The sequence below is a fragment of the Anabrus simplex genome, chromosome 5, assembly GCF_040414725.1.
Source record: "Anabrus simplex isolate iqAnaSimp1 chromosome 5, ASM4041472v1, whole genome shotgun sequence".
Taxonomy (NCBI): Eukaryota; Metazoa; Arthropoda; class Insecta; order Orthoptera; family Tettigoniidae; genus Anabrus; species Anabrus simplex.
The window spans coordinates 278,643,118-278,662,922 of record NC_090269.1 but is presented as its reverse complement, the minus strand read 5'-3'; positions in this window follow the sequence as shown (position 1 = coordinate 278,662,922).

The window sequence follows — 19,805 nt, the reverse complement described above, 5'->3', positions numbered from 1 at the left end:
CTTGCCCCCCCCCCCCCCGTACATCTTGGCATCGGTCCTCTATTAACACTAATCAGAGGGGAAACGAAAGAGATTCAACGATTCAAAGAATGAAGGTACGGGCAAAAAAAGACAAGGGCCACGAAGGGAGTGAAAATGAAAGACTCCTTAGGCCTCGAATACTTTAATATCAGCGGGGTCGGAAAAGACCAACAGTTGACCAAGGGAGGTCGGATAGGATAGATGAAACTGAGGAGCCTGCCACGAGTAGTGGAATCAATGCCAGGGCTCACCTATAGGTGGGCCGGCGTAAGGTTGCACATGCCAGCTGAGCACAATGTTGGTCACACTGCAATGGCGCACAAAGCGATGTTGCCACAGCAACAACACCTGACTGCACGACACGTGAGTTTTTAAAAACACGGGAGAAGTGTTTTTAATGTCTTCGCGATGATACACAGTATAAATGAGATCCGTCGACAAAAATCGAACTTTCAACTCACCGATTATTCATCACGCAAAATGATACGAGAAAAATAGGCTATACTACGAAGTTCTTATTATCGCGATGTTAGAAAATACGAAAGAAATCGGCCGACAAGAATCTCACTTTAAATGCACCAATAAATGTTAGAATAATGCACACCGGTGCTAACACAAAAGGTTTCAAGTAAAATCTATACAATTTACGAAAATTCAGAAACCTTATTTTCATACCTGATTTAGAAAGGCTCGATACCCTCCAGATTACTGCCATCACTACCGTCGCCTTCGTTGTCATTGTCATCGTCGTCTAGGCCAAGGATCATGTAAAAGATCATCAACTCCTGACAATCACTGATGATGCCATGATTGTATTGCCATTGCCAAGTTAATGAATGTTGCGACATGGCTAACTTTCTTCATCCACAAATCCGCATCCATTCGAGCAATAATCTCACGGAACAGTCCTTCCACTTCAGTGATTGTGAAGGACTTGCTTTATTGCGTACGTTATGTTTTACTTCACCCTCTACCGTACCGCTACCAACTCAATGAGGTTGAAGTGACTGTGGTATGGCAGCAAACTAATAACCTTGTGCCCTTGTTCCTTCGGTACCTCGACTAATTTAGTCATACACATATGCGCTGGGATATTTCTTTACAGCAGCCATTCCACTAACGGTTCTTTACGGGCGCTCAAAGTAGAGGTCTTGTCCATTATTACGGAATGGTAAGGTGCACTGTCCATAACAATGACAGAAGGGACTGAGCTGTAATAATCGTACTTCTGTCTTCGTATTGCATCAGCCTGGAAACAATTCCTGTTACAGGAGATAGCTTCATTCGTTTCTTTCCCGTAGTGCTGTGAAACAAGTCCCTACTATCAGCCCCGTTTCCGCTACTGCTATGTACCCCAGTCCCTTTTTACTTCTGTTCTTGGAGGCGAACACCTCTCTGAATAACAGTACGCTCTGAAAGCCCAAATGTTTGACATATGCGTTCCACAACATGGTCTGCAGGAACAGAGAGACGGCTGTACAAGCGTACGAATTTTCTCTCCCTTTCGTAAAACTCGCGAGTTCCCCGCACTAATTCTAATGGCTGACTATTAAGGGACACTCCGCGGCGCAAAGAATTATCACTTCACGCTTTATGACTATGTTGCCGTTTCCGAGACATCGCACTGCATCCGTTAAAATAAAAATTCACAATTATCACTCAATGAAAACAAACTTTTCACGAACACGCGAATCACACCTGACCACGTGCTAGCGGCGACAGACAAAACGGCAACACTTCAATATGGTAGTCAAGCTAGTTATAGATGGCACCACCATACTACCCATATTGCCAACAACAATCAACTGAAAATAGTTCGTATTTATTTTGTGGCTCCCTTAAACCTTATAACATTTTTAAAATGCTCATATTTGTGTAAGCAAATAAAAGATAAGCACTATACGGACTTAAATACGAATTAACGTGAATAAAATGCGTAACTCTATCTAACATAAATAGTAATAGATTGGTGATTCTGATTGACGGATGACGTTCTTCATTTCATTTTTGTAGTGGTGCCAACATGACTTACAACTGTCAAGTGCAACCTTATGCCGGCCCACCTATAAGGGTCCCGTGACCACCAACCAACGTTCCCAAGTTAAGACTCCCTGGGGCTCCACTTAGTTTCATCTTACGACAGGGAGGGGTTACCGTGGGTTAACCCATCCACAGGGGGAACGAGCAAGCTGTCTGCTTTTACTTTGTACGTCTTCTCCAAGTTTAATACTGGTGTGGGACGTCCCTAAATTTCTAACATCTCTTGCTGAATGCAAACTGAAGGATTTTATCAGCAAATTCATTGTGAAAATGCACTACGTTATTGCCCGGCTCTATGGGTAAGTGGTTAGCGTGCTGGCCTTTGGTCCAATGGGCCCTGGCTTTGATTCTTGGCCGGGTAGGGTATTTTAAACTTCATTGGTTAATTCCGATTGCTCGGGGGCAGGCTGTGTGTGCCTATACGGCGTCAACTCGAAAGACCTGCAATAGGTCTCTTCGGAGGCCACACACCATTATTATTGTACTAATTCACAGTTAAAATACCAGCAACAGTACACATTCCTGACTGCTGCCCACAAGGATTGCAAGTCAACTGCGAACGAATTTCTCCGGACAAAGCCTTACGACACCAGCAGTGAGAAGCTAGCGCGACGCGTGTGTATGAGAAATGAATGGAAAATACAATCTGTCGTTTGGTTGCAAAGGAAATTCGCACAACCCACACTCTGCTGGACTGAACCAGTGGCAATTCGTGCATGAAGTGCTTTTGGGCACCGCCCCACCGCCTTTTCAAAAATGTTTAATGTTATTTCACTCTGTAATTAATTACATAAAGAGATGGACAAATGTAGCGAAGTCGAACTTATGTGGTGTGATATTCAGTTCTACAATGTTATCTTTATTATTTCGGCTGTAAACATTTTTTCTTCTATTTTCAAGAAAATGACAAAGGCTTTCAGACCGTGGCTGCTGTCTAGCAGGCACGATGTTTTCTCTTTAATGCCCGCTCAGCGGCTAAATGAGTAGCATGCCGGCCTATGGTCTAAGCGGTAACGGGTTCGAACTCCGGATGGGTCGGGGATTTGAACTTTCTTTAGTTTTAATGCCGATTGTTCTGGGGCTGGGTGTGTGAGCCGTCTTTACCATTTAGAATTCATCAGATGTAGGGTCCCATCCTCACAGACGCACAGGTCGCTTATAAGTCGTGAGCTCAAAAGACCAGCACCAGGCCTCTCCGCAGGACACACGCCGTAATTATTATTATTATTATTATTATTATTAATAATAATAATTAACTAATTGCATATTTGAAAATGAAAATAAAGAACAGAAGGTTAATTGGCATTTATACTGAAAAACTATATGAAATTCAGGTATGTAGCAGTCAGTTTACACTACAGAGACACAAACTACGTTTCGTTCTCCCAACTTCTACTGTTAACAGAAATTATTTTTATGGAAAGCGGGCTGCCCGCGCGAACGGACTTCCCGCAGTCCGTCGCGGGCTAGGGTGGTCAAACGGAATGAGGACTAGTCAAGGCGAACTAGTGTGAAAATTATTTTTTTCTTGCTAGGGGCTTTACGTCGCACCGACACAGATAGGTCTTATGGCGACGATGGGATAGGAAAGGCCTAGGAGTTGGAAGGAAGCGGCCGTGGCCTTAATTAAGGTACAGCCCCAGCATTTGCCTGGTGTGAAAATGGGAAACCACGGAAAACCATCTTCAGGGCTGCCGATAGTGGGATTCGAACCTACTATCTCCCGGATGCAAGCTCACAGCCGCGCGCCTCTACGCGCACGGCCAACTCGCCCGGTCAGTGTGAAAGCAATCGCGATCAAGTGCATATTGCAGTGTTTTCTGTTCGCGATATTAGACATGTCCAGCAGTTCCTCTGACGAAGAAGAATAGCTTCTTCCGATCGCTTTGAGTCAAGCAAGACGGAAATGGAAGTGGGTGCATGATATTAATGAAAAAAAGAGAGAAGTTCGGCGAGTATCACAAACTATGCTGCGAGTTGAAGTCATTTCCAGACCGTTTCTTCGTATATTTTTGAATGACTGTAGAACAATTTGACAACTTGCATATTCTCCTTGAACCTAAAATAACAAAACTGACGTCTAACTGGGGGAAACCCATTGGGACGAAGGAAAGACTAGCAATACGCCTGAGGTAAGTAAAGTGTATTTTATTTAATTTGTCTTTTTTATTTTTGCTTACTCATGTTTCACAATACAACAGATTAAATTTAAGTCCTGAAGGTCCCTGCTACTCCTACATGTCTCTTGTGAAAGTTTCATACCACCCTTTTGCCGAATCGGCTGAGGGTGCAGGGAATCCAAGTGGTGACCGGTTTGTGTCGTTCAGATCAGTGTAAGTCAGTCTTCAGGGAAATTATCATTACTGGCAGTGGTTTACCACGATGAACAACTTGGGGATGGGGATGGAGTCTGAACATCCATATCGCAAAGTTCAACCTGGCCAAACATTTTTTGCTAGTTGCTTTACGTCGCACCGACACGGGTAGGTCTTATGCCGACGATGGGACAGGAAAGTGCTAGGAGTGGGAAGGAAGTGGCCGTGGCCTTAATTAAGGTACAGCCCCAGCATTTGCCTGGTGTGAAAATGGGAAACCACGGAACACCATTTTCAGGGCTGCCGACAGTGGGGTTCGAACCTACTGTCTCCCGAATACTGGATACTGGCCGCACTTAAGCGACTGCAGCTATCGAGCTCGGTGGCCGAACATTTGGGTCATTTCCATTTTTAAAACAGCTTTTGTTCTAGGTGAGAACTTCTTAAAAGTCTCAGCATAGCTCAAAAATAGGTGATCAATACGGTCAAGACAATTTTTAGGCGTGTTGTCCTTTTTGCTCTCTAAATACTGTAAAACCGTATCAACATCCGTGCTGACGTCCTTTGGCTTTGATTTTTTCGGAGGCGGTGGCTTTGTTAGGGATCTGTCGGTTGTACAGGCATCCTCGTTGCTATCCTCGTCCGCCTGAACTATATCTGCCGCACCTGTCTGTGGTACATTTGACACAGTTGGCCGAGGAGAGATTGTATCTTGAAGGAACTGCAAATTTTTAGCCCATGGCCAATGTTTGTATTTCTTTGCCGAACCAGTAACGCCATTTGAGAACTTGAGGTACCTACTTCAGATATGAATCCCTCAAATTCTTCCATTTCTGCCTCACAGTGTCACCTATATAAAACAATAAAACAGTAATTTTAGAAGAAATCAGTCAAGTTAAATATAAGTGAGAAATGAATGCAAATAATTGTTACAAATAGCACTGTTACTGTTTAGGTATATCGTTATTAAAATAATGTTAAAATAATTTGTCACAATAATAGTTTTTAATTTTTGTTTGTTTATGCAATCATTCATGTTGCATTAATTGTTACAGGTATTTGGCTACATGTGATTCCCATCACACTATCGCTTTCTCGTTCCGTGTTGGACGCACCACTGTTTCAAGCATAATTAAAGAAGTATGTATGGTGATCTGAAATATTCTACAACCACTGTCCTTGTCCACTCCAACGGAGGAGATTTGGAGGAAGTCGAAAGTTGGGTTTAGAGAATGATGGAACTTTCCCAACTGCATCGGGGGTATAGATGGGAAACACGTGGAAATTAAATGGCCTAATTTATTTATTTATTTATTTATTTATTTATTTATTTATTTATTTATTTATTTATTCACGAAGCACAAGATACAGCTACACTGAGCAAATTTCACTTGCACTGTCAACAGACTATTTAACAAACGTAAACTTTCATAATAAAAAATAACAAACATAACAAAATATAACAAGATCAGGTACACAGCCTACTAATAACTGTCCAAATCGAAAACCATAAGAATGTCCATATCCATAGCCAAGTCGTCGTGGGTCAAGATGGCGGTATAATCCCTTCACATCAAGTTATCTTTAAGAGACTATTTACACCCTTCTCGAATACACTTTTATTTGATGCTATGTCAAGTTCTTGTCTCCTGTTAATATTGTTAAAGAGTGTTGGGAGGCGGATTAGGAAAGATCGTTGAAGTATTGAGTGCTGAGTGTGAGGAATGTGGAGAAGGTCTTTGGTTCTGGTGGAGCGGGAAGGAACACGGAGAGAGAAGAGTGAGACAAGATGTTCCGAGCGGTAATGCCCATTTAAGATCCCGTGGAGGAAACTCAGGTCAGCTACCTGTCGCTTGCTACAAAAACTATTATTCTATTGTTCTTTTGGCCATAGTTGATCTTTACTACAAGTTCATTGTTGTTGATGTAGGTAGTTAAGGGCGGCACACCGATAGCGCTATCTTCGAGAATTCTTCCTTCTATCGCGATTTTGTTGCAAACAAAACAATATTGCCTCCAAAGCCATTCCCTGTGACAGATACCCCCGTCCCTCATGTGTTTGTGGGTGATGAAGGGTTCGAGTTACATACGTACCTATTTAATGCGTCCTTTCCCAAGAAAAGCAGTCGTCGATGATTTAGAGAAAATAAGGTACAATAAAGGAATTTGCAGAGCACGGCGCGTCGTTGAAAATGCATTCGGCATTTTAGCTCAAAAGTGGCGTGTGTTTTTCAGCTCTATCCAGTGTGATACTGATACTGCTGTACACATTGTTAAAGCTGCTTGTTGCCTTCACAATTTTATTCGAGGTAATAACACAGAGAATCTCACTACTGATGAGCAGAAGACAACTCAAATCAGCCCATCATTGCTTTCTCAGCTACTAATCGGTTGAGAGAAAGATCATGTGATACTGCCCATGCAGTACGAAACCATTTCGTTTAGTACTTCAACGATCTTTCTTGAATCATGATGTTGTAAACAAGATAAGGTTTACAAGAACACAACTTATGTATTTGCTTCACACAGAATTCTACAGTATGTACAGGAATAAAACATAAAATTGTCTTGAAGCAAAGTAGATGATTAATCTTGAGAGAGTTTCTGTTTCTATACACTATGTACACTCTGAATGTATTTACACTCGCTGCTATCTTGAAAAGATAGTTCTTGGGAAAGATATAGTTCGTGATAGTTGAAAACTATCATTTGCACTAGCATAGATTAGCTAAGAGAGTTCCTTCTAACTTGAAGTGTCTGAGTTCATAAGCTTGTACTAAATGAAAGCTATGTTCACAATTAGAGAATCTAATGTGTGTGTCGGAGCTTGAGTGAGCTTGGGAATGTGTGGCATACAACATCGGGGCTCGACATGGATGCAGGAACGGGGAAGTGGAGTAGTGACCTGAGGCGAAACCTCATGCTACCAGAATTCCGTCCACCTGGTCGAGACACATTTTTAAGAGGAGTAGCCTCCGTGTTCGACGTTCAGTGTATTCTGGAGCAGGACACTGGGGAGAATCCTCATGAGTGACAGACAGGGAGCTCCTTATATACTGCACACGACGTAACAGACACGCGCATTGAAGACTTCGCGTCGAGTATCGAATGATCCACGCTTGCGTGCGTGCGGCTGGCTGGCGCTGAGCTAAGAGAGCGGAGGACATACAACACCCTCCCCTCCTAAATACGCCGATACGGCGTGAAGCGGCGGCGGCGCTGGTGGCGGCTACGATGCTGGGCAGGAGCTGCTGACGTCTCTGTTGTATTATACGGAGCTGTGACTGGGCGGAGTGGCGCTGCATCGTCCTGAAAGGAACCCATGGTTATTAAATGGTCTAAAGCTCGTTCAGCAATAGATTTATCTGGCTTAACAAGAGAATCAATAGCCAGATATGGACGGTAGCGCAGGCGTATCTGGTCCTGGTGGCGACAAATGCGTTTCTCAACAGTCCGAATCTCGTAGAGACGATGGCCCAAAGATCTGCGGATGACACCAGGTAACCAGAGCGGGTTTGACTTGAATGTCCTTATGTAGACCCTGTCGTTGACGGTGAACTTTGTTGGCGAGGTCTTAGGCTGGGCCGGAAGAGGCTGCAACAGAGAAAGTAAAGTTCTGTGAGGTCGTCCATGGAGCTTTTGTGTGGGAGTGACATTATCAGCGCCGGGCAGAGTTCTGTAGTTGCTTAAGAGTTGTAACAATGCTTGGTCTTTAGTTAAGCCTGAAGAGACAGCTTTTTTCATACTTTTCTTAAAAGTTTGTACAAAGCGTTCAGCTTCACCGTTAGATTGAGGGTGAAAAGGCGGTGCTAGGATATGGCGAATGCCATTATATGTGTTACCGAGTTTTTGTGGTAGTTAAGCATGAAAGAAGGTGCTGGGTGGTGAATAGGTCTCAAGCTACTAAAGAGAAATTAACTTTTAAAATTTAACAAGGTTATATTTTCTTTTCAAAATTAGGTAACAACAAATAGAACAGGTACTTAGTAGCCGAAATACAACTTGAAATGTACAATTACAGGGATTAAAGAATTTGGGCTTCGAGCCCTGAAAACACAATTCTTGAGCAACTAGCTCAACTTTACGATATACCAATTTTAATAAAAGGGGCAGAAGACCCTACTCAAACCCTGGAGCCCTTGCTCCAAATTACACAGCAAAGCCTCCTCGAGGCATACAACTCTCAGTTTTAGAAAAGAGCCACTCGCTCTTAAAGTTAAGCCTCTCCCAGGCCACACCAAACTCAACTTTCAAGTTGTCCTCAAAGGACATATACACAGGGGTAAAATACCCAACCTACTGAGGTCTATTAGGTGAGAAAAGATTAATACATGACCTCTAAAATACAACTTGAGAGGAGGCGAACTTGCACTCCTAATACACTTTGCTTTTAAAACCTAATCTGGCTCTGGGCCACTAACGCAAGGGCTAATCCCATACTACAGAGGTGACTTAGAGAAGAACACTTTACATTACATAAACGAAAAGTTTGAGAAAATAAGTTCACCTCAAAACAAATGTGAGTGGGAGCTCGAGAGGGTTAGCACTCTCTATCCCAATATGTAACTTTACAAGAAAAAGAAGAAAAGAGTAGTTACATTTTAGGAAAAGGTTACATGATGGAAAACGCTTCGAACCCGCCGCGAGAGTTAAACTGCCGACCTAGCAAGAAAAGAAGATATTAATAGGCCATTACCTGGTAGTAGATCGCTGCCGAGGAAAGAGGCGCTTCCCGCCTCCTGCTATGTACTTAATACACTGAAAGATGGAACAGAAGTGGCCCGGAGACCCCAAAATCAGCAGTTTATATCCTCTCGCGGAAGATTCTAGGCGTTAGGGGAAATAAAACACCCTCCCACAGAATCTTTATTGGTTCGGGAAAAGAAACCCCTACATAGAGGAAAAAGAAACACATTATTGGTGGAAAATTAATTAAAGAAATTCGGGATTGGCTAGATCCAAACTAAGGGGAAAAAGAGGGGTATACAGCCAACTTAAACAATAACAGAAAGAAATTTAACAAGAAACAAACTTTTGAAATAAAAATTTCTCCAACAAAATAGTTCTTTGATTTCGCACTAGGTTGCACTATTGTAATTCTTCCGTAGTGTCCTCTAGAAGAGAAAGTTCCCACTTCTTACTTCAAGCGAAACAAAAACACATCAAAAGTGACACAGTTCAAAAACTCAAAATTTTCCACGTGGTGACATCTTCTGAGAAAGTAGAGAATTAATAGAATAGATAAAGTTCAACCTTCCTCCAGAAGAGGTGTTTCAACTGGCGCAACTTTTAAATAAACAGAGTAGAGGTGTACCGCCCGGTACAGACCTCCCCCCCCCAAAAGTTCCTCCAAGGGGTAACACAGAAGAACATAAGCTTTGTTTCCAAAATAAGGTCCAAGTTTTGATGTTGATATTAAGATTAATTGCGGAAGCATTTATAAGATTTTAGTAATTTGGTTGGTTGCAATTTCAAAATTTTGTTGTTGCCGGTGCAGTAAAGTTTTTATGTTTGTAGAATTTGTATTTCTGAAGATAAACTTTTAATACTTAAAGGTGAAGAAAAATTTTGCAATGTCCACCAAATATTGTTGTTAAATTCCCAAATGTAATTATTGCTTATGGTGACTGTCCATGTAGTTGATGTAGATTGAGTCGGATGGCCAGACCGGCCGTTGCAGCTTGCGTCCAACGGAGGCCGCTCGGACCCCTCAAGTACCCTGAGATACCGCTCGCCCGCACTATGAGGGGAGCAGAGGTGTTGAAGTACGCCGCGCCCGCGGTGAACAGATACAGGCTGCGGGCATGTAGCAGGTCGTGCGCCGCACATCAGCCTTGGCCGGGAGGTGAGCTCCGGCTCGCCGTGCACATGTCGTCCTCGCTGGAGAGGAGGGGGCCCATCCCCCTCCCCAGTCGCTGCACGGCGCTGCGCGGCTGCGGGGGCGCTGAAACATTAAAGCTAGGCGGCAGAATTGTGTTGGACAATTATTTTCTTTGAGGGAACAGGCTTGTAGAGAGAGTGAGGGGCCAGCGGCGTGCAGATATTCATGGTATTCATTAAGCCACTGTGTAGAGTGGAGCAGGAGACGGGAGCGTGGTAATGGCCGTGGCAAGAACAGGATGGCAGTTTAACGGGTCGGGGCAGGTTTTACATAAGGCTTACATCTAAAACCAAAATATTACAGAAGGGGCAGAATGCCTTAAAAGTGAAACTCAAAAAAAATATAACCTTCATATCCTTTCAAAATAATATGGAGCAAGTTAACACAGAAATTACACCGGTTTCACCTGGGACAGGTGAACTCTAAATATCCTCTCGGTGGCTGGATTACTTAGCAATAAGGTAACCGGCGTAAGAAAATCGAGAATGATACAAGGCCCATGAAATCTGGGGGCAAGCTTGCCCGCGGGAACAAAATTTTTGACCATAACCTGGTCACCTACCTTCAAAGTGGTGGGTCTCCGTCCACGATCATACCTTTCCCTAACCTTTTCATGAGACACTTTAAGATTAGCTTTAGCCTTCTTCCAAAGATCTTTAATGTTGTCCGGATCTATTGTCTCGGGCAGAATGTCATTCAGAGACCAGAGGTTAGAGAGCGGCGTGTTGGGAACGAACTTAAACATCAAAGAAGCTGGAGTAAATTTGTGAGATTCATGAACCGCCGAATTCAAAGCAAAAGCTAACCAATGCAGGGACGTGTCCCACCTAGAATGATCTTCATGATGATAGGCAATAAGTGCGGACCTGAGATTGCGGTTAACCCGTTCAGCCAGAGATGGTTGAGGGTAATAAGCAGATGTAGTTACATGAGAGATGGACAAGTCAAAACAGAATTTACGAAACAGATTTGATGTAAAAGCTTTAGCATTATCAGATACAATGTATTGGCACGGACCAAAAGAAGCAAAAATAGAATTTAGGCAAGTAATGGTGGACTGAGCGGTAGCCAGCTTAGTCGGAAATAACCAGGAAAATCTTGTAAAACCATCTACACACACAAAGATGAACTTGTTGGCATTACCCTTTGACTGGGGGAAGGGTCCCACATAATCGATATACAGGCGTTCCATGGGGCGCGACGCTTGATGAGAAGACAAAAGGCCTACTTTAGTGGACATGGTGGGTTTACTGATCAAACAAGATTTACAAGCTTTTACAAGTTCTCGAATTTCACCGTCCATACCTTTCCATATGAACATTTCACGAATCTTTTCACGAGTTTTAAAGATTCCAAGATGCCCCCCCAATGGGGTCTCATGATAGTATTTGAAGATCATAGGTACAAGAACCGCTGGAACAACAACTTTCATCAACTTATCATGCCTCGAAGGGCAACATAGAACACCATTCCTCAGAACATAAGGGACAACATGTTCCCCAGAAGAAAGGGTTTCCATTATAGGAGCCAGCGTCGGATCTTCACGTTGGTACTTCTCAATATCCCTAAAAAGCATGGGAGCACCTGTTAAGATGGCATTAACACCAGATAGTATGGACTCGGAAGGTGATGAACTATCGACCGGTTCGTGGGTCTCGACGTCGTTATGAAACATACGGCTGAGTCCATCAGCAACAACATTTTCGGTACCTCTGATATGTCGTACATCAAATTGGAAGGCAGAAATACGGATGGCCCAACGGGCTATACGACCAGTACGACGCGGCCTACCTAAGACCCAGCTTAAGGCTTGATTATCTGTCTCCAGGTCGAATTTGACATGTTCCAGATAGAGACGGAACTTTTCTAAGGCGAATAAGACTGCCAACCCTTCGAGCTCATAGATGGAATACTTGGCTTCTTGAACCGATAGAGTCCTAGATGCATAGGCGATGGGACGCCTCCCTAGTTCAGTCTCTTGAAGAAGGACTGCAGCTACAGCTGACGACGACGCGTCCGTTTGGACGATGAATTTCTTCGAGAAATCAGGCATAGCAAGTACAGGGGCATTACAGAGAGCTAATTTAAGATCTTCGAAAGCGGCTTGTTGAGAAGGTCCCCACTCGAATTTGATGCCTTTCCTACGAAGAAGGTTTAAGGGCGCCGCTCTATTAGCGAAGTTAGGAATAAACTTCCTGAAGAAATTCACCATACCAATGAATCTAGCGATACCTTTGATGTCCTTAGGAGGTTTAAAATCACGGATGGCCTGTGTTCTAGAATGATCGACTGCTACACCATCAGGTGACACAATATGCCCTAGGAATGACATAGAGGGCTTAGCAAAGGCAACCTTGGACAACTTAACAGTTAACCCAGCCTTACGAAGGCGATTGAGAACTTCTCGCAAATGATCTAGATGTTCTTCAAAGGTTTCGGAAAATACGACGACATCATCCAAGTAGTGATATAAGTACTCAAATTTGATGTCGGAAAAGACCCTATCTAGTAGCCTAGTGAGCACAGCTGCCCCCGTGGGGAGCCCGAAAGGCACGCGGTTGTATTCATATAAATTCCAGTCCGTGGCAAACGCTGTAAGATGTTTAGACTCTTCGGCAAGGGGAATTTGATTATAGGCCTGATTCAAGTCCAAGATGGTGAAGAACTTGGCCTTACGAAACCATGAAAAGCAAGAATGAAGGTCGGGAAGGGGCACAGATTGCAACACCACCTTCCGATTGAGAGCCCTGTAATCAATGACAGGCCTGAAGCCTCCTTGGGGTTTCGGGACTAGAAAAATAGGCGAAGAATACGCTGACTTAGAGGGCCTAATAATACCATCCTTCAACATCTGATCGATGATTTCTTTCAGAGCCTTCATTTTAGGTGGAGATAGCCTATACGGTGGAAAACGGACAGGAATTGAATCCGTGACCTCAATTTTGTATTCAATAAGGTCAGTAACACCAAGAGTATCAGAGAACACCTCGGGAAACGACTGACACAGTTTCCGAATACTATCAGCCTGCTCCTCAGGTAGATGTCTAAGGTCTAACAACATCTCATCCTGGGTAGGCGAAATAGATGAACATGATACAGAATTACACTTTAACAAGGGAATTCTACAATTGGACGCAAATTTGAATATGCACGACCTACTCTGGAGATCGAGCACAAGACCAGTGTGAGAAATGAAGTCCGCTCCCAATATGATGGGGCAAGACAAACGCTTGGCCACAAACAATTTGATCTTCCATGTAAACTTAAAAACCCGAATTTTGACATGTATGGAACCTAGAATTTCTAATGGAGATGAATTAGCCGAAACATATTGAACAGGAGAAGAGACATAGTCAGGGAGTTTACAAACAGATTTCAATTTAGAATACCAATCAGCCGAAATAATGGAACAAACACTGCCTGAATCTAAGAGAGCTGTTATAGGCTCGTTATTTAACTCAATCTTAAGAAAAGGAACAGGTGCGGGGGTATCCGCCGCAATCCTAAGACACTCTTTAGGGCATTCAAAAGATGAATTTGAAGGCTGGTCGTTCTCTGCATTTACAACCTGTTTACTAGGGGCTAAGTCTCGGGAAGATGGATTAGTCGGCTCAGCCGACGCCACTAGTCACTTTTTATTATTGGAATAGCTGGAATTTGCACCAGAAGTTGAGCAGGAGGGGGTGCTATTTGAGTTTGGGCAATTCTTGGCGATATGTGAGAAGGCCCCACACTTAAAACAGCCTTGTGATGACCCTACTCCATTCCTTGTCCCACTTGACTTGATCAGAGGACACTTATTCCGCAGATGGTCAGGCGACCCACAAGCATAACATTTACGGGGATTGACTGGTCGGCGAGGTGGAGGCCGAGTGTTACTAAAGGAAGGCGGGGGTTCTTTCGCCACACGCAAGGAATCGGCATACCTAACTCCTTCCGCAGAGACGGCTAATGCTTCCAGTTCAGAGAAGGTTTGCGGGCACGCCGCGAAACACAAATATGACCTGTAGGGTGGTGAAATCCCTTCAACAATAGCTTGCACGATCTGATCCTCAGGGAAGTGGAGAGCAAACACCCTAGTATAAAACTTAATATCTTGGATGAAGTCTGCCAGGTTTTCATCCAAGCGCTGTACCCGATAATAGTATTTCTGAATAAGGGAGGACCTGGCCCTAGCCGGGATGAAGTTAGCTAGCAAATGGGCGTGGAAATCCTCAATAGAAGATTGCTCGGCAATGGCTCTAACTATTTTGTCAGATAGAACACCAATAGCATAAGGATAGATAATTTGCAAAATTTGACATGGGGAAAGAGAAAACACAAGGGCATGATCCTGAAATTCCACTAGAAATCTTAAAAATGAAATTACGTCACTGGTGGTGTTGACGGAAAACTTAGAGATACCTCTAAGCAACATTGCCAATGGATGAGGCAAGCTGCTGAACCCAGGTGTCATAGTCGTTAAAGGTTTCAAGGGCAAGGAAGTTAATTCAGAGCGGATGTTACTCAATGACGCACGGCGTTCAGATTCGTTGTTCGATGGGGCAGAGATAGTTTGAGCAGCAACGGTTATCCTATTGACTTCTCCCTGAGGAGGCTCTTCCTCGTTACCTACATTCACCGTGGCGGGTTGATCAGTTTTGGGAGGAGCTTCGCCGGTTAGCAATTGAGTGACCTTATTAGACAATTCAGAAATAGTTCCAAGGAGCGTATTAGCTTGCTTCCTCTGAACGTCATTCACCTTTAGAGACAATAGATCATTAACTCTATTTGCAAAGTGATACAGCCTGCCTTGCACACGCTTAATTTGATTAGGAGATGGATCGTTTTCATCAAAAAAGCTGACTACCGATGCTAGCCCAGTAATATTCTCGACAATCGTGGAAAGAGAGTCGTCAATTTCTTTCTCTCCCAAATTGGGGATGGAAATGGGCAAATCAAGGGACTCTCTAAGCTTGTTAGTGTCTATTGCAACCGTGCCTCCAGATTGAACGTTTCTGATAGTTAACTCATATATCAACTCCTCTTTGCGCAAGTAGTTAAGGAGGAGAACATCGCGAGGGCCGGGCATGATGACAGAACAATTTTGAAAAACTCAAAAAATTCCAGCAACTGAGAAAATTGTTAGAGTTCGAATCAAAGCAATGTTTAGCCGTCAAAAGGGGCTAAATTGAGACCCATTCAACCACGCTCTGCTACCACTTGTTACCGAGTTTTTGTGGTAGTTAAGCATGAAAGAAGGTGCTGGGTGGTGAATAGGTCTCAAGCTACTAAAGAGAAATTAACTTTTAAAATTTAACAAGGTTATATTTTCTTTTCAAAATTAGGTAACAACAAATAGAACAGGTACTTAGTAGCCGAAATACAACTTGAAATGTACAATTACAGGGATTAAAGAATTTGGGCTTCGAGCCCTGAAAACACAATTCTTGAGCAACTAGCTCAACTTTACGATATACCAATTTTAACAAAAGGGGCAGAAGACCCTACTCAAACCCTGGAGCCCTTGCTCCAAATTACACAGCAAAGCCTCCTCGAGGCATACAACTCTCAGTTTTAGAAAAGAGCCACTCGCTCTTAAAGTTAAGCCTCTCCCAGGCCACACCAAACTCAACTTTCAAGTTGTCCTCAAAGGACATATACACAGGGGTAAAATACCCAACCTACTGAGGTCTATTAGGTGAGAAAAGATTAATACATGACCTCTAAAATACAACTTGAGAGGAGGCGAACTTGCACTCCTAATACACTTTGCTTTTAAAACCTAATCTGGCTCTGGGCCACTAACGCAAGGGCTAATCCCATACTACAGAGGTGACTTAGAGAAGAACACTTTACATTACATAAACGAAGAAAAGTTTGAGAAAATAAGTTCACCTCAAAACAAATGTGAGTGGGAGCTCGAGAGGGTTAGCACTCTCTATCCCAATATGTAACTTTACAAGAAAAAGAAGAAAAGAGTAGTTACATTTTAGGAAAAGGTTACATGATGGAAAACGCTTCGAACCCGCCGCGAGAGTTAAACTGCCGACCTAGCAAGAAAAGAAGATATTAATAGGCCATTACCTGGTAGTAGATCGCTGCCGAGGAAAGAGGCGCTTCCCGCCTCCTGCTATGTACTTAATACACTGAAAGATGGAACAGAAGTGGCCCGGAGACCCCAAAATCAGCAGTTTATATCCTCTCGCGGAAGATTCTAGGCGTTAGGGGAAATAAAACACCCTCCCACAGAATCTTTATTGGTTCGGGAAAAGAAACCCCTACATAGAGGAAAAAGAAACACATTATTGGTGGAAAATTAATTAAAGAAATTCGGGATTGGCTAGATCCAAACTAAGGGGAAAAAGAGGGGTATACAGCCAACTTAAACAATAACAGAAAGAAATTTAACAAGAAACAAACTTTTGAAATAAAAATTTCTCCAACAAAATAGTTCTTTGATTTCGCACTAGGTTGCACTATTGTAATTCTTCCGTAGTGTCCTCTAGAAGAGAAAGTTCCCACTTCTTACTTCAAGCGAAACAAAAACACATCAAAAGTGACACAGTTCAAAAACTCAAAATTTTCCACGTGGTGACATCTTCTGAGAAAGTAGAGAATTAATAGAATAGATAAAGTTCAACCTTCCTCCAGAAGAGGTGTTTCAACTGGCGCAACTTTTAAATAAACAGAGTAGAGGTGTACCGCCCGGTACAATATGTACAGAAGTTCTTAAAAGCAGTAGCTGTAAATTGCGGTCCATTGTCAGAAATCAGGACTTGAGGTAAGCCTTCAGTTGTAAATATTTTCTGAAGAGCACGAATGGTAGCTTCTGTAGTAGTAGTCGAATGCATATCCACTACATAGGGAAAGTTCGATAGAGAATCTATGACGATGAGCCACATGGAAGTGAGGAAAGGACCTGCGAAATCGATGTGAACTCGTTCCCATGGAGAAGTAGCAGGAGGCCATGAAGCTAGATCAGAAGACGGGGCGTTCTGATTAATTTGACATTGTTCACAATGGCGGATGAGCTCAAAGACTTTAATATTACTTATCTAGACTCACAGAGCGCGCTGATGCTATGCGGAATATTGAACACATTCGCGCATCGCCATGTTGCGGGCGCTTCGGTTTCGAATGCATGGTTAGCACGTGGTAATGTTTACTGTCCCTTGCATGTTTTCGTTTTGAATCATGTCTGTTAGTGGATCTGTTATAGTATTATATGTGACGGAGTGATACTATATTGTCTAATATCGTCAAGGAATGTGAGAACTTGTACGACACGCTAGTTAAATTTGTCGGGAATATTAAATGGAAGTAAGTTAGGCCTTACGCGTGGAATGGAAAGGTACCGTATTCACCAGGGTGAATTCGTGTGCAACCTTTATTTGAACAGATCGCTATCAGAAGGGATCTGGTATTTCTTTTCACATGTGAGTAAAAATTGAACTGTTATAAAATGACTTTCAATGACCATATTAGAAAACTAAACAGGTTACAAGGTGGTTGATTCAGACAACGTATGGACATTAAATTTAGAATTTTTTGGCTTCTTCTTTTCCCTCTTCGCCTCTTTCCAATTCATCGGGGATAACCTTTTAGAACTAAACAGCTTTTCTGAAAAAGCACACATATTTTTCGTACACACGGTGTACCGGTTTTACAAATTTGATAAACTTGGGCCTAGAATCCGTAAGATATGACTGATAAAGCTTGATAAAACCCTTTTAATATTAGGGTAAGGTATTGCTTCAAATTATCATCAGTTATCTGAAAAATGATTTATTGGTGTCGTAACTTATATCTTAACTTCTCCTAAATCCAAATCACACAGAAATGATCATTTAAGTTCTACTCATACCATTGCGTTATCCCGCTCACTTGCCTACGCGCGACAATGGTGCTGGTCACATTGTCAACAATGACAATGGCAGCAGATGTAATTTACCGCCAAGTAGCGGTCTCGCATCTTGCTGTGGGGTCCAGAAAATCTAATAATAATAATAATAATAATAATAATAATAATAATAATAATAATAATAATAATAATAATAATAATAATAATAATAATAATAATGTTCTGGACCGTCGTGAAATGTGCCGACCGCGCTGGAAACGGGTCCTGGACCGGTAATGACTAAGAATGCAGTCCGGCCGCGGGTTCGGTAGCGCCAAGGCACCCAAGACGACACCACACCGGTTCTCCTGAAGAATTTGTTCCATATTAGGAAAAGATGGCAAAGATTTAGGGACCCAATTGACTGGGTGGAATACCTGAACCTTTTCCGGGAAGTACGAAATCGATTGCTGGAAGGAAAGATTGAAAAATGGGAGGAAACTTGCCGTAATCTATTAGAAAACGAGTCAGATCGCAAATTTTGGGGTATTCTCGCAGAAACGAGTCAGATCGCGAATTTCGGCGGATTATATATCTAAAACAATAAGCATTAAATTATAAATTTCAATACAATACCGTAGCGAAGCACGGGTATCTTGCTAGTATCATATATAAATCAAACCAAACCTAAAGGCCATGGCCTACCAAGCGAGAGCTGCTCAGCCTGAAGGCCTGCACATTACGAGGTGTCATGTGGTCAGCACGACGAATCATCTCGGACTTATTCTTGGCTTTCTAGACCGGGGACGCTATCTCACCCGCAGATAGCTCCACAATTGCAATCACCGAGCTCGATAGCTGCAGTCGCTTAATTGCGGCCAGTATCCAGTATTCGGGAGATAGTAGGTTCGAACCCCACTATCGGCAGTCCTGAAAATAGTTTTCCGTGGTTTCCCATTTTTCACACCAGGCAAATGCTGGGGCTGTACCTTAATTAAGGCCATGGCCGCTTCCTTCCCACTCCTAGCCATTTCCTGTCCCATCGTCGCCATAAGACCTATCTGTGTCGGTGCGACGTAAAGCAACTAGCTAGCACAATTGCAATCACGTAGGCTGAGTGGACCTCGAACTAGCCCTAAGATCCAGGTAAAATTCTCTAACCTGGGTGGGGACTGAACCCGGGTCCTGCGGGTAAGTGGTAGGCACGCTACCCCTACACCGCGGAGCCGGTATTTCATATTCAGAAAATGATAAATGTATCTAATATTTTATAAAGATTTTCGCAGTTATGTGCTTTTTAAACAAAGTGTGCAGAGACTTGAGTACAATTTGCTGTAATGACTTATCAGAGAGGAATTATAAGCTATGTAGGCCTACCGTTCATAGAAATATTTTATTTCACAGGTTTCTTTTTGTTGATACTGAAAATTATTGTTATCGGTACAGGAGTTTGTAAATATTTAACTAATGTGTTCTCCAGTCTGCTGAGAGACGGGCAATTTTTCTCTCGTTATATGTAATCGTACTTAAGTTGTAGACCGCTGTCATCTGAACATGCCTTCGTATTCTCAATAAAGCTAAAGTGTAGAGCCTAGGTTTCAATTACGGTACATGTATCTGTTCCGAATGTTCAAACATATCAGTTACAAACATGACCCTTATATTAAAATGACCGACATGATTATGTTTAAGTACCGCTAGACCTATATACTGCTTTTTTTCTGTT